The sequence below is a fragment of the Oncorhynchus masou genome, chromosome 9 (genome assembly GCF_036934945.1).
Source record: "Oncorhynchus masou masou isolate Uvic2021 chromosome 9, UVic_Omas_1.1, whole genome shotgun sequence".
NCBI classification, from domain to species: domain Eukaryota; kingdom Metazoa; phylum Chordata; class Actinopteri; order Salmoniformes; family Salmonidae; genus Oncorhynchus; species Oncorhynchus masou.
Window position 1 is genome coordinate 57,728,835 of NC_088220.1, and position 17,109 is coordinate 57,745,943.

A 17,109-nucleotide genomic window follows, 5' to 3' on the forward strand; every position below is an offset into this window, starting at 1 on the left:
AATTTTGCCAATGTTAGTCACTGCTTTTCTAAGGATATGATAGACCTTTTATGTTTACCACTGTGATCTAACAATCTGATATATCAGATGAGTAATAAAGGCAAGGCCTGCCATCAAACAAATGAACAGCTATCAGAGAGTTGATCTATGCTGTTTCTACCCTCGTGTCTACCACTGTCTACCATCAGTGTTCAAACTGTACAATGTGTCCCTGTCTACAGTACTGGTTTGGTTAACAGTGATGAATGAAATGGAACAAAAATATAAACGCAATATGCAACAATTTCAAAGATTTTACTGAGTTACAGTTCATATAAGGAAATCAGTAAATTGAGATAAATAATTCCCTAATCTATGGATTTCACATGACTGGGAATACAGATATGCATCTGTTGGTCACAGATACCTTTAAAAAATGGTAGGGGCATGGATCAGAAAACCAGTCAGTATCTGGAGTGACCACCATTTGCCTCATGCAGCGCAACACATCTCCTTCGCATAGAGTTGATACGGCTGTTGATTGTGGCCTGTAGAATGTTGTCCCACTCCTCTTCAATGGCTGTGTGAAGTTGCTGGATATTGGCGGGAAATGAAACACGCTGTCATACACATCGATCCAGAGCATCTCAAAAATGCTTAATGGGTGTCATGTCTGGTGAGTATGCAGGCCATGGTGGAACTGAGACATTTTCAGTATCCAGGAATTAAGTACAGATTTGTGTACAGATCCTTGCACCATGGGGCCGTGCATTATCATGCTGAAACATGAGGTGATGGTGGCAGATGAATTCCCCGACAATGGGCCTCATCTCGTCACGGTATCTCTGTGCATTCAAATTGCCATCGATAAAATGCAATTGTATTCGTTGTCCATAGTTTATGCCTGCCTATACCTTAACCCCACCGCCACCAAAGAGAACTCTGTTCACAACATTGGCATTAGCAAACCGCTTGTCCACACAACGCCATACCAGCTGTCTGACATCTGCCCAGTACAGTTGAAACCAGGATTCATCCTTGAACACTTCTCCGGCGTGCCAGAGGCCATCAAAGGTGAGCATTTTCACACTCATTTTACACTCATTTAGTACGCCCAACTGCAGTCAGGTCAAGACCCTGGTGAGGATGACAAGCACACAGATGAGCTTTCCTGAGACGGTTTTAGACAGTTGTGCAGAAATTCTTCAGTTATGCAAACCCACAATTTCATCAGCTGTCTGGTGGCTGGTCTCAGATGATCCCGCAGGTGAAGATGCGGATGTGGAGGTCCTGGGTTGGCGTGGTTACACGTGGTCTGCGGTTGTGAGGCCGGTTGGACGTACTGCCAAATTCTCTAAAATAACGTTGGAGCCTGGCTTATGAAAATGAAAATGTAATTCTCTGGCAACAGCTCTGGTGGACATTACTCCAGTCAGCATGCCAATTGCACACTCCCTCAAAACTTGAGACATCTGTGGCATTGTGTTGTGTGACAAAACTGCACATTTTAGAGTGGCCTGTGCAATGATCATGCTGTTTAATCAGCTTCTTGATATGCCAGAACCTGTCAGGTGGATGGATTATCTTGGCAAAGGATACATTCTCACCAACAGGACTGTAAAAAATGTGTACAAAATTTGAGAAATATTTATTTTTTTAGGAACATTTCTCGTATCTTATATTTCAGCTCATGAAACATGGGACCAACACTTTACATGTTGCGTTTATATTTTTTTGTACGGTGTAGGTAGACATATAAGGCAATACAAAACTCTAAAAACACATACACTGTATGTTCAAGGCCTCTTGAATACTTTTCATGCAAAGCATATACAGAACAAAAATATAAATGCAACTTGTAAAGTGCTGGTCCCTTGTTTCATTGTCCCATGTTTCAGTGGGTGGGCCTGGCTCCCAAGTGGGTGTGCCTATGGCTCCGCCCCTGCCCAATCATGTCAAATCCATAGATTAGGGTCTGATGAATTTATTTCAATTGACTGATTTTCTTATATGAACTGTAACTCAGTAGAATCTTTTAAATTGTTGGATGTTGCATTTGTATTTATTTTCAGTGATTGTGGTCTGAGAAAGTTTGATGTTTGTGTGACGTTTCTAAACCCATGTGGCTCACTGAAACAGTGACTGACACCCGCAGAAACATTACAGAGAAGACATAGGATGCTTTGGTAAGGCATTATTTAAGTTATACAACACTTGTCCAGATGTTCAAAGCACTTTACATTGTATGGCGCTTAACTCATCCCTTCCATTACCAATGTGTTCCACCCACCTGGGTGACCATAGAGACCACAGAGAATCAGGATTTTATCTTAATATCTTATCTGATGAATGATAGCTTGTATAGAGTCGTGCCCCTGACTCTCACTGCCCTGGGACAATGAGATGCCCTTGAACCAGAAGGAAGAGTGCCCCCTACTGTCCCTCCAACATCACCTTCAGCAGCATCTGGTCTCCCATTCAAGGATCAAGCAGGCCAAACCGTGTTTCAGGGGAATGCCAGCAGTGGGATACATGGTGGTATGGCTGCAATTCACATCTATAGTCACACTTATGAGAGTCTTCAATGCTGAGCTGGACATCCCGTGGTGAAGACATGAATTACTGCCCTGAATTTTTTTTCAATTCTGTTCAAGTTTCTGTCTGTCTGATCAGGTGAACAATGTATTATTTTTCACAGCGATAAAATGTATAATCTTTACTGATCTAACTGCAAGTGTAACTGAATGAACCTCCAAATGTGCTATACTATCAATACAAATTGAATCACAAAACATTAGAAGAGGATATCACTCAACCACCCTGTTAGAAGACAGTGAACCACAAGAGCAAGATATACAATTTTATTCATTCCAGCGACTCCCTATTCTAACTTTGATCTGCAAGAATTGTGTAAGATTGCCTCATACTTTCAGAGGCCCATGTAGTATGGATATGGAGAGGTTTCGCACACCCTCCTAGTGGTGGTTGATGAGATTGGGAACTTCTGTTGTCACTCCAAGAGACAGATACCGGTCTTCCTCAGTGTGACTTTGGCCTCTGGGTATGCAGTAGATTAGTAGCTTCATTCCAGTCATAATTGTTGTATTGACCATTATGTAGAAATATGAGACCAACAGATTGTTGATGTATATGTATGTATGTATGTATGTATGTATGTATGTATGTATGTATGTATGTATGTATGTATGTATGTATGTATGTATCTATTTACGTATGTACGTACATTCAGTATGTATGTATAACTGACCCTTTCTGTGTTTTCCTCCCTGACTTTACACAAGAGAGTGTGTTCTCCTAATACTGTAGTGACTGTTTGCAAGCATTACAGAAATTGAGTTTGTGTTAAGAACTATTTCCCTGTAATTTCCCTGTAAAATATCCCATATTTCCCTGAAAAACACAAGACTTTATGGTGTTCAGAACTTTTACTCATTTTCAGCATTATATGATTAATAATTTGTTACTGTACATTCCTCTAGTGGTGAAAAATAGATTTACTTACTCTCCCTGCAATGCAGCCAACCAGACCAGAGGGAGTGAAATCTTGGTTCAAAACAGACACAGAAGGGATGGGCATCTCGCATTCCTACTCTTGTCTGTCACTTTGAAACTACGGCCTAAATAAAATGCATAGCCTATTGGGATATGAAGGAATTGAATAGGTGTATACAAAATGATGATACAGCACTACACCTAACCTTTCTATCGGGGTCAGGGTTTCGGGCCATATTGCTACAACAATCTGATTCCTTCAAAACTACACACCGACATATTGGCAGGTCGAGATGGATCCCCAATAGCCTGGTGAAACCATCCTGATCGCTGCGTTCACCATTCTGTAATATGTGGAGTGAAATAGAATGGTGAATGCAGCAATCAAGTTGGTTCTAGCAGACTAGAGCCACAGATTATGAGAAGACAGCTTTCACCTGGTCAGGTCTGTATGAGTTTGAGAAGGTACCTTTCAGTCTGGATAATGCCCCTGCAATGCCCCTTACCACCGCATTGGGTTTGTACGTGTTTGAGCGGATACTTTTCGGCCTGTGTAATGCCCGACACAGCGGTGTCCAGGCTGATGGTGAGACTCCCTATTGACCTACCTTGATGTTGTTGTTTATTTGCTGGACTTTGACAGACATCTAGTCCACCGTTAACAAGTCTTCCAGAAGATACATTAAGCTACATGACCAATCACTGTTAGCTGGGCTATAAAAGAAAAGTGCATTCCCTCTGTGGGTCCCACAGAAATGGATTGAGCAACACTGATGTAAACTGTGTCTGACTTCTATAACAGTGTAATAACAATGTATTGTAATAACAGTCCACAAAGAATACATGATAAAAAACATAACTACTTTATTTGGCTGCAATTTACCTGATAGTTAGTTACCAGACATCATCATCTATCAAACAAGCATACCTGAATTGAACACATACTCATCAAATAAGATTCTCATGAAGACATTATGCCCAACAACAATTTATTGTTGTGTCAACAGGTGATTGTTTTTTCGCAAAATACAGCCAAGAAAAAACCAAGATGATAAAACAGTGAATGCCATGTATATTTTCCCCATTATGTAAAAGTGGACAAACATCCTGAGTATGACTCAATATTTGAGGGGAAAGCTCTGTAGAAATAGTCAGCTAATGAAGCTAAAACTGTTAAAGCATGACTTGAGAAATTGCTCTATGGAAACCATTAAATCCGGAAGCCATGCAGTTCAGAGAATGTTGTCATTTTCAAATAACAATCAATCATGCTTTTTTAACAATCAAACATGCATTGGGTACTTTAGCAAGGTCTAGGTGGTTTCCTACATGTTCAACATGAGCATTTTAGCAATCAAATATTCTAGTAGTTTGCAGCATTTATTAATGAACTTTTCCACAGCATTTTAAACATTCCTTCTTCAGTCCCTTATACCAAATGAGTGGAAGAAGCAAAAGGGTACTTAAATTAATAAATAAAACAAAACGTACAATATCACAGAATAAAGATTCCTTCCTTTATGCTGCCATTGAGTGTCAATAACACAGACATAATTCAATCGCTTCTATTACTGTTAACAAATGACAGTTCAACAGTCAGTCATTGCAAGCTCAAACATTACAAGGCAGGTCAGTGTCACAGTGGTCACGGACAGTTTATTTTAGTTCCCTCCTAAATTCAACTAAGGCCTGAAGTCATTCAGGGAAACATTTGTAGAAATACATTGTGTTGTTTATTGTCTGTAACAATAATAAAGCGATTATATTATTTATTTTTTGAAAAACTACCAAAATCATGCAACTATAATTTTGAACAAACAAGTGCTTTTGATGTGAGTGCTGGTGTTGTGGGTGGGAGATTAGGCACTGGCATCTTGCTTTAGGCGTTGACTACGTGCCTTGTAGACCTCAATGAGTAAATCTTTGACATATTGAATCTCTCGTTCCACTGACTCCGCCTTATCGCGGAGCTCCCGGTTGTGTTCCGCCAGCCCATGAAGCTCCTCCTCCAGTATGTCCAGCTCCGCCCTCTTACGCAGTCGATACCTACAGTTTACAAAATACCAGGGTCAGCTTGCACCTGCTGTACCGTTGGAGCCTCCTCCCCTTTCTCCTTATTATGTCCCTCTCTCAGTCCCCACCACAAGTGTCAGTTGCCAACCTATCCTACACCCACAACATCTCATCTATCTTTGTAGAAGTAACCATGACTTGTCTGAGTCACTGAGCTACAGTAGGTTGGCAGTTCAATATCAGTTCTCTCTAAGAGATAGAGATAGCTAGTGTCATGAATTTAACATGGACATGTTTTCCCAACCTCATCCCTTAAGTGCTAAATTTCCGGATATGTATCTATGAACATCCAAGATAGCAGGTCCTATTAGAAGAGTTCAGATTTCAGATTTTCAGAACACATTTATATCTGAGAAATTCTTGTAGCACTATCACACCAAAGAAAAGACACAGTGATCCCATTCAAACCAGAGATGAAGGTCTACTTAAAATGTGCACAGACATTTTTTTGGTCAGACTTTAGAAAATGACCAAACATTCTATCATCACAGTTTTTATTTAAACTTTATAAAATCAGTACATTTTTCACAACATACCTGTGAGCAGCTGTTTTGTTCTGGTCTCTCTTCTTCTGCTTCTGTTCTCCGGTATGTACTTCCAGAGGGACAGCGACAAGCCTGGTTTGAGGCAGCTCAGGGAGCATGGATCTTCCTTTAGCCTCTGTACTGCTTGCCTGTGAATGGGCGAGTCCACCATTGGCCCCTCGCTCTCTCCTCTTGACAGACATTCGTAGCTTTGGTCTCCAAGACATTCTGGGAAGAGGTAGTGGCCATGCTGGGGCTCTATACCATGTACTTGTGTAGGCTCTTCGATTTCACTTATAAAGCTATAAGGCTCTATATCAGCAATGTTCGGGTGGTGGTGGTAATAGCCACCGTTTGCCTCTGGCTCTTGAGGAATACCTCCAGAGAGTCCACCATCTTTGTTGCAATGAAAGACCTCCAGCCCCATACAATCATAACCCCTGCCACTAACCTTTATTCCATGCATCAACTGGCCTTCTCTCTTGGGGTGAGTATCGAAGGACCCACCCATACAAAAACCTCTGGTCATCTCTTCACTGCAAAAAACGTCCTCTGTAAAACAACAACTTTCCTCTTCCTTCAGCAATACACCACATTCTCTGACTTTCTTTACACTGCCAATGTTCTTCCCAACTCTCTTCAATGTAGAAAAGTGGTTAACAGCAACCTCTGTGCTTCCTGAGGAACTTCCTTTGGCACTCCAGGTGTCATGCTCAAGTTCCTCTCCAACTTTGTTGACACCATCTGAAACTATTCTTCGGCAAGTATTGTATGAACGATGATGACAGTTGTATGGGGATTGTCTAGCCATTTTGGGTCTTCCAATGGGACCACCACAGAAGCTCACTCGGTCGAGTTCCCCTGTTGCCAGGGTAACAAGCAGTGGGCTGGTTTCTGATTGGTTGCCACTGTACGAAGCATAGGGCAACTGGTAGTAAGAATGGGCACCCATTGCTTGGGCGCCTTTGTCACATTTTGGTGATTTGTCCAATATGGTTGAAGTCGATTCAGACCGGAAGTAATCCTCAAGCTGAGCAAGCTCCTCTTGCAAAAGAGAGGTCATGACCTCCAAGTCAGAGGGCACCTTGACATCATGTTCCAACGGTGAGGGCGGAGAAGATGAGCTAGAAGAGGATTCAGTAGTCGACTGGAACGAAGACAAATCAACTTTTTCCGTCATCCAGTCCGTCTGACCATCACCTATGAAAAAAAACGATTTTATTAAAATATTGAATTCAAATGTCCATATCGCAGGCATAAAATTAAATGAGGATTTTTTTTTAAACGGTCCTTTAATTTCAGACGATAAACGATAAATGTAGAAAAAAAATATATATATATCCTTGCGAAACTAACCGATCATTTGAAAATGATTGAACGCCATCGTCTTCATTGGGAAAATATCCACTTAGCTTCACTCATTGTACGACATTAGCTCGTACTGCAGTGCGGTTCCACCTGGAATGTGGAAAAATAAAAAAGCGTCTTGCTGTAACTCACCAATTATGTGCTGTCTCTCCGGTAACTCCACCCCCTTCCTTCCCCAGGATTGGCTGTCATTAGCTTGTTGGGAAGAGGGAATAATGAGGTCGACCATGCAAACGAAAAGAGGAATTTTCCTGTGAAGGATCGATATCGCCATCGTGTCTTTTATTTCGGTCAAAATGGTGAAATGCACTAACTGTGTGAGGGTTCCAGAGAAGCGTCACTATGGACAGAGTGGTGGGAACACTTGAAGACCTGTGAATGACAAAAAAATCTACTTAAAACAATCAACAACTCTACTGAATTTCCACACCCAAACACCCCATTTCACCCCACTGCCACACCCCCAAAACCACCACACACTAAAAACAACTGTTAAAATTGTACAATTATCAGAGGGTCTTCACAGACCAAAAATGGTTGAAGATTCCTGATAATTGCATTTTGCATCCATAAACCAACATCTTAGTTTTCACATTACGAAACTACTGAACTTTAGGAAAATAAGTTAGGTTTGGAAATCTGTTTCAGGGCTATATAACACTGTCTCTATGAAAACTCACTCCCCTCATAAAATGCAACTATAATATCTCAACAACATATCAAATTGTATTTGTTATAATCCATTTCACAGTCCATGAAAGCAGTTTATACACGACAGTATAGTAAACAACGCTTATGTTAGTTAGCCTATGTGTATTCTATATCAAATATTAAAATTATTTATTTTTTCCTCTCGTTCCAACTATTATATGTTTATGTTTTAAATATATAGCAAATTTCTACATTTGAAAAATATAGATTTTACTAGTAGCCCACTGATAAAATATTTTTCAGTGGCAGTTCTCACCTCTGAGCTCAGTAGGCTACTGTAAAACTGTAGATTCTAAATATCTGTTAGACTAAAAGGTCATTACAATAACCCCAACATCATTTCAGAAATGGTTAATAAAACAATTACAATGTCAAAGCTAACATATTGAACACATTATACTTGACAACAACTGTAGAATAAATAGAACAAATAATTTCACTTACCCCATTATTTCTCAATAGTATAGTTGTTTGGAAGTGCGTTGCAAATGCAAAGCACAACAACTAGTGACAGGGAGGTCAATTTAGTAAGTCATCTCTTACTTAGAACACAATGACCTCATTTGGTGTGTTATGAAGACGATGAGTTTCAAACAGAAAGTTTAGGAATCAGCAACTTCTTCTGGAACTACTAAATCCGGACCGTATCACACTGTTACAAATCAATCCGCAGTTTACATTTTACCCCTTTTATCGCGTCATATCCAAGGGACTTTCCACCCTGTTATTTCCAAACGACATATTGTAATAAAATGGAAATAAAACGATGTAACTTTACATTATTTACATTTAAATAATAATATATATTTACATTTCTACAACCACACTTGGGTTGCAAAAACGCAATTCAACTCAGGAATCATGGCATTTTTAAGGATCATATTTCCGAGCTAATATCTTGTTAGTAAATAAATTGTCACCCACAGAGAATGTCCTACATAAAGCACTCTGTAATAACGGACACGGTTTATGACGGACTATTTAGTCACACACACGGGAGGAAGGATACAGTCTTGCAGTTGGAAGGTGTAACTTTTGTTGCAGCACTGTTGCATCAGTTACGCAGCGGGTTCGCCGAATGTTGTAGGATTGTGGTCACACTATTGGTTTATCTAGACTAAACCTCTTATTGGTCGATTATGAATTGTAAAATGATTTTTAATTGTTATAGATCCAATGTTACTTTGTATATGTGTGTACAAGTAGTAAGGAGATAGAGGCCACCTGCCTCTTTCAGTATTTATTATTTCCTCCATAATTACCTCTTTAATAGTTATAATAAGAAGGTTGCAACCTAGAACTTTACGAATGAGCAAATTCTATTATAAGTGTAATCAACCAGAGAAAAACTTAGTAGGCTACTAGCCATCAATTTCATCTCAACTAAAAGGGTCAAACTTCTATAAAAAAATGTATTTTTAACATATTTTGTGTGTAGAATAGTAATAAAAGTATAATAATAATTCCAAAGGGCTATATGGTTAGAAGGATAAAAGGACACACAGGAGGTCAAAGCAGCTTACACTTGACTTTATCTCTCATTAGTACAACAGTTACACCACTCTCTGTCTGGAGTTGCTATGCATTTTCCTCACTGAGAAACGAAAAGCTGATTGAAGCAGCCATGTCTTCCTGTTGCTATAGTAATAGGGAACACTGCCCCCCTTTGAAAACATGCTTTTTGGCGTGTCTGTTGCCAAGGGTTTAAAATAATCCCCTTACCTCTGCGCTTACAATGTTCTTGTTATTGCACTCATTGCAGCTTTTGTGCATATACAACCTCTTAATTCTTTGCATTTGTAATATTCGTGCCATGAAGTTCATGAAAACTTCCTGCAGTCGTCTGACCCTTTCTACGTCTATTCTTTCTCAACGTGTGTAACCTAACCTGCAACCGATATTCCATTGTAATGTATTCAAATTCGACTCTATTCCATTCCCAAAATAATGCACAAAACTGGTCATAGTATAAGGATACAGGACACACTTTTTGTCTTTTTTTGTTTGCTTTCTTCGCTGTTTCAATTTCTCACAGCATTAACCATCTGATAGCAGCAGAAACGTCACCTGGTGTTATCAATAGCATTGTTGAGGAATGTAGTCCACTTGCTATTGTAGTCCATTTGTTATTGTTTAACATCTCTCCAGGAGACCAGCACTAGTAAATTGGAATGTAACTATTATAATCATATGGGAGAGTACTGTTGCTTTTCGAGAGGTTCTTTAAGATTTGGAATAGTGGAAAAATTAAACATGAAACACCCAATTAACACTGATGCATGCTGTCACGAACGGATGTTTGTGTGTGTGGATGTGGACAATGTGCAAATATTTTCATGTTTTTTCCCCTTTTTTCTGTTCGAAGAGGTCACGGAGAAGGTTTATATTATAACAGGCATATTGTATGCATATGATATGCGTTCTGTCGTCACATATCATCTCATATGCCGTACCTATATAATTTTATGCTATATTTTATAAATTTTCTATCTAAATTTCATTTATGGAAAATAATACAAATCATATTTTCTGCTGCAAAAGCGTTGCCCTCTCTGCAACTACTGTACAAGAATCTTTGGGAGATCTGACCCTACATCATAGAGAGAACTGCTTTCAAAGGAGGGCTTGCACTTGGCAAGTATGGCACATTGGTAACAGTTACAGCATAGTTTCATCACCAGCTCCCTACAAATCCTGCTTACATTAACTTTTTATACGGATTGGCAATATGGGAAGCAACACTACAGGTTCCTGCCAATGCAGTGACACTTTTGAAACCTTTAATACACCCTCCCTCTCACATGACTTGTGTGTCATTATAGCGATTAAATCCTGTACTATAATAAACAAGGGAATTGCTTCCTATACTTGGTGTAGGTATGCATCCTTTACGAAAATCTATTTGTATAGAATAGTCCTGAAAAATTATATCAGAGGCAAATTTGCAAAGATATGACCTTTAATTTGATGAAACCTTCTTGAAAGTCAATCATCCCTGAGGAAGCTTGGTAGAAAGAGGGAGTGTCATCCTGTCATCTTATCATGCAGCACAATGTCATGCAATGTACTGCATTGTCAAATGTGGTTCAATCTCCAGCAGGAACTAAGAACTTCCTCTTTTGTAGGTCTGTATGACATTCAGAAGAAGAACTAATCTCTCTGTTTAATTAATACAAATGCTTATACATTACTTACAAAAATACTTTGAATCATATTGACATTGAGCCTGAATATTAATACCATAACATATCTTACCCTGATATGGATGGTAAAACTAGATTTTTTAAAAATTGTTCACTGGGCCAAAAGCATCACTTTAGGATATTATCACGCTTTAGGGAAGACCTAGATGCAGACAGTGTTGAAGTAACAAAAGTGTATTACTACAGGAGGGGGCAGGCAAAACGACAGGTCAGGGCAGGCAGAGGTCAAAAATCCAGTGTGATGTGACAAGGTACACAACGGCAGGCAGGCTCAGGGACAGGGGAGGCAGAATGGTCAAAACTGTGAAAACTAGAAAACAGGAGCTAGAAACAGACAGGAGCAAGGGGGAAATGCTGGTAGGCTTGACGAACAAAATGAACTGGCAACAGACAAACAGAGAACAAAGGTATACATACACTAGGGATAATGGGGAAGATGGGCAACACCTGGAGGGGGGTGGAGACAAGCCCAAATACAGGTGAAAGATCAGGGTGTGACAGATATTGTATTTTAATTTGGTTTAACAGTATTGCTGTGCTGTGCTTATTTCCTCTACACAAAAGGTGAATGATGGTGGCAGAACAAAGTGCCGTGTTCTGGAAAGTCTGGTTTGAGCTTGAGCAGGAATATTGAAGTAGAGGCTAAAGACAATTGTTAAGCATGCATTTTAAAGCTTCTCAGGTTCTCATTACATTTCATTTCTCATTTCATTTCATTAATCATACCGGTGACATTCAGTTCACCTTCATCTTGAAGTCCCTCACAATCACCTTCAGTCAGTAACTGATAGTGGCTCAGATTGGGGAGTTAGTTAGTATCCTATGTCCCCAGCCCTGACTATGATCTGACCAGGACCAGGAGAGCTAAGGAAGCAAACCACAAAATAACTGTATGTCGCTCTGGATAAGAGCGTCTGCTAAATGACTAAAACGTAAAGGGTTGCAGTTACATGTTCAGATAATGTTACTGGATTACTGAATCGTATTTGAGTACTGCAGTCTCACATAACAATATGGGTTGGAATAGACAACAATCCAGTGATTTCAAGCCATTGTAGGTTCATCACAGCAACAGAGGAATAATAAGCCTTGAATTTGATCTAAGAGCCAAAGAGAACAAGTGTTTTGCAGTATTCAAATAATGTTATTTTCCCTCCCTCAGCACCTTACTTACTCCCACCCAACAGTCTATTATGAATCCCACCCTGAGTATATTTGTGGAGTGCCAGTCCACTAGGGGTTTTCCTGAGGGATTATAGATACTAAATATTGGATAGGGAACCCAGAATGGGTATGAAACGGGGATGCTCCTCAACAGCAGTACTGCCATGATCAGTCACTCTTCCTAAGACAACAGGGACCTTTTGAGCCTCAGCAGCAGTCTGGGTCCATAGGGAATTAATAGGCAACAGCAGCCAGCTGCTCTCCTGTGTCATCCACAACCACAGGCTCAATCAGTTTCTCATCAACAGGCCAGCCACATGGAGACAAAGCTCCCCAGTCTCCACACACAAGTGCATCCATATGGCTTCTAAATACTAAAAAGAGCTGATGTGTGCTCTGATGAAGATTCGTTGTCAGAATGTGTCAATGGGCGTTTGTTTTTGTCACTCTGATTGTGAACATTTTGATGAAGATGCAGCAGATTCAACTCAATACAGTTGAGTTGTAAGAGCAGGATCACTTCAGAAGGATCCTCAAGGAAAATATAGAGTAGACTTGTCTACTTGAGGTGATTCAGATACTGCATTACAATACCCTTGAATTAGATATTGATTAGTATTCGATATTGACCAGAATGTACTATTATTCTGAATTACATTGTTTAAATATGTTCATCTATCAAGTACGCAATGATTCCTCAAAATGAGCCCATCCCAAAAATGAAGAAATACTAAACAAGGATCTCTGCCAGGGATTCTTGATATAATACTGTGCTTGAGTCTGCTGCCCTCTTCTGTTACTTGCTGTAGATGATCGTAGAACTGACACATCGTCTTCAATACATGAATAAGGAGATCCTTGAGGACCACTTCTCTAAAAACAATTATGTTGAGAAGAAACAAATGATTGTCCAGCAACAACAATTAAGAGCACGCAGACAACACATACTGAATCATGTGTGTGTATCTGTGTGTGTACGTGCGTGTGTGTGTGTTTGTTTTTGTGGTGCATGTGTGCGTGTGTGCGTTTGTTTGTGTGTGTGTGTGCATCTTCAAGGCAGAGTGTGGTGTTGTGGTTCACTAGTCTGTAGGAGCTGGGCGTCAAGCCATCAACAACTCTAAGGTTCACAAGGTGCTCTCTTCTCCAGCCCCATCAAAGGTTATTACTGGACAGGGAAATATGAACAAATCTATAACACACAGTGAACGATTGACAAACGTCTCCTCACAGAAAGAAAATAAATTGTATACTGGTTCACATTTGATATAGACAGTAGGATGTCTTGAGAAATGTTCATAGCCCTAGAGCTGTCTAATAATATCCTGTCCTATCAGACCAAAAGAATGTATGAGCATGCAGTCTCTTGGGGAGAGGCTTTTCCATATCCGTTGGTAAATTCCTCTGTTTACCTCCCAATGTCTGACTGTGCTTTCTGTCTCTCTTTCAAAACCATCATTAGGTGTGCTTGCTGAAGCCAAGCACAACTTTAGAAATGTTTCATGCTTATTATTAATGTGCTTGCTGAAGGCAAGACCACTCCAGATATCTTACATATTCATATTATTAATGTGCTTGCTGAATGCATGATCACTCCAGATTTCTTACATATTCATATTAATGTGCTTGCTGAAGGCAAGACCACTCTAGAGTTCTTACATAGTTGTATTATTAATGTGCTTGCTGAAGGCTAGACCACTCTAGAGTTACATTTACATTTACATTTAAGTCATTTAGCAGACGCTCTTATCCAGAGCGACTTACAAATTGGTGAATTCACCTTCTGACATCCAGTGGAACAGCCACTTTACAATAGTGCATCTAAATCATTAAGGGGGGGGTGGTGAGAAGGATTACTTATCTTATCCTAGGTATTCCTTGAAGAGGTGGGGTTTCAGGTGTCTCCGGAAGGTGGTGATTGACTCCGCTGTCCTGGCGTCGTGAGGAGTTTGTTCCACCATTGGGGGCCAGAGCAGCGAACAGTTTTGACTGGGCTGAGCGGGAACTGTACTTCCTCAATGGTAGGGAGCGAGCAGGCCAGAGGTGGATGAGCGCAGTGCCCCCTTGCTTGGGTGTAGGGCCTGATCAGAGCCTGGAGGTACTGCGGTGCCGTTCCCCTCACAGCTCCGTAGGCAAGCACCATGGTCTTGTAGCGGATGCGAGCTTCAACTGGAAGCCAGTGGAGAGAGCAGAGGAGCGGGGTGACGTGAGAGAACTTGGGAAGGTTGAACACCAGACGGGCTGCGGCATTCTGGATGAGTTGTAGGGGTTTAATGGCACAGGCAGGGAGCCCAGCCAACAGCGAGTTGCAGTAATCCAGACGGGAGATGACAAGTGCCTGGATTAGGACCTGCGCCGCTTCCTGTGTGAGGCAGGGTCGTACTCTGCGGATGTTGTAGAGCATGAACCTACAGGAACGGGCCACCGCCATGATGTTGGTTGAGAACGACAGGGTGTTGTCCAGGATCACGCCAAGGTTCTTAGCGCTCTGGGAGGAGGACACAATGGAGTTGTCAACCGTGATGGCGAGATCATGGAACGGGCAGTCCTTCCCCGGGAGGAAGAGCAGCTCCGTCTTGCCGAGGTTCAGCTTGAGGTGGTGATCCGTCATCCACACTGATATGTCTGCCAGACATGCAGAGATGCGATTCGCCACCTGGTCATCAGAAGGGGAAAGGAGAAGATTAATTGTGTGTCGTCTGCATAGCAATGATAGGAGAGACCATGTGAGGTTATGACAGAGCCAAGTGACTTGGTGTATAGCGAGAATAGGAGAGGGCCTAGAACAGAGCCCTGGGGACACCAGTGGTGAGAGCGCGTGGCGAGGAGACAGATTCTCGCCACGCCACCTGGTAGGAGCGACCTGTCAGGTAGGACGCAATCCAAGCGTGGGCCGCGCCGGAGATGCCCAACTCGGAGAGGGTGGAGAGGAGGATCTGATGGTTCACAGTATCGAAGGCAGCCGATAGGTCTAGAAGGATGAGAGCAGAGGAGAGAGTTAGCTTTAGCAGTGCGGAGCGCCTCCGTGATACAGAGAAGAGCAGTCTCAGTTGAGTGACTAGTCTTGAAACCTGACTGGTTTGGATCAAGAAGGTCATTCTGAGAGAGATAGTGGGAGAGCTGGCCAAGGACGGCACGTTCAAGAGTTTTGGAGAGAAAAGAAAGAAGGGATACTGGTCTGTAGTTGTTGACATCGGAGGGATCGAGTGTAGGTTTTTTCAGAAGGGTGCAACTCTCGCTCTCTTGAAGACGGAAGGGACGTAGCCAGCGGTCAGGGATGAGTTGATGAGCGAGGTGAGGTAAGGAGAAGGTCCCCGGAAATGGTCTGGAGAAGAGAGGAGGGGATAGGGTCAAGCGGGCAGGTTGTTGGGCGGCCGGCCGTCACAAGAAGCGAGATTTCATCTGGAGAGAGTTACATAGTTGTATTATTAAAGTGCTTGCTGAAGGCTAGACCACTCTAGAGTTCTTACATAGTTGTATTATTAATGTGCTTGCTGAAGGCAAGACCACTCCAGATTTTTTACATATTCATATTATTATTGTGCTTGCTGAATGCATGATCACTCCAGATTTCTTACATATTCATATTAATGTGCTTGCTGAAGGCAAGACCACTCTAGAGTTCTTACATAGTTGTATTATTAATGTGCTTGCTGAAGGCTAGACCACTCTAGAGTTCTTACATAGTTGTATTATTAAAGTGCTTGCTGAAGGCAAGACCACTCTAGAGTTCTTACATAGTTGTATTATTAATGTGCTTGCTGAAGGCAAGACCACTCTAGAGTTCTTACATAGTTGTATTATTAATGTGCTTGCTGAAGGCTAGACCACTCTAGAGTTCTTACATAGTTGTATTATTAATGTGCTTGCTGAAGGCTAGACCACTCTAGAGTTCTTACATAGTTGTATTATTAATGTGCTTGCTGAAGGCAAGACCACTCTAGAGTTCTTACATAGTGTCACGAATCCCGTTTCCTGAGTCTGTTTTTTGCCTGTGTTTTGTCCTGGAGTGTTTTTCTTACACCCTGTCTAGTTGTATTGGGAGTTAAAGTATCTTGCTATCTGCACACCTGGTCCTGATCATCATCCTCCTCTTTATAAGCCCAGACCTGTTCTTAGCCATGAACAGTATTGTATTATTAATGAATTTGTTTTGCTGAAGCTTGCTTAAAACCTCCGTTTGTTCTGACCACTCGCCCGGATCATTTACCCCATTCTTACATAGTTGTATTATTAACTGTGCTTGCCACCTGATATATCTACCCAGGCAACTTGTAAATAAATACTCACCTTCTTCCTACTCTCTTGTCCTGGTCTGCTTCTGAGTTCTTACATAGTTGTATTATTAATGTGCTTGCTGAAGACGACTCTGTTTAAATTTGCACAAATTAGCATAAAATAACGCACCAACAGTAATAGTAACTCACAAACTGTTCTAGCTAGAGACACCAAATCAACTTTCACATGTTCAGGCTATCCTATCATAGCAATCAATCAAACAAACATTCCAACTATCTATAGTTTTTCAACATTTAAAATTTGCATACCCCAAGGTGGTAAGGGTAGGCAGCAACACA

At 41.1% G+C, this 17,109-nt stretch overlaps 1 pseudogene; it reads right to left on the reverse strand.

Annotated features, from left to right (window-relative positions):
* Positions 1–4,339: 4,339 nt before the first annotated feature.
* Positions 4,340–9,079, reverse strand: LOC135546318 (uncharacterized; annotated as a pseudogene).
* Between the last annotated feature and the right edge of the window lie 8,030 nt (positions 9,080–17,109).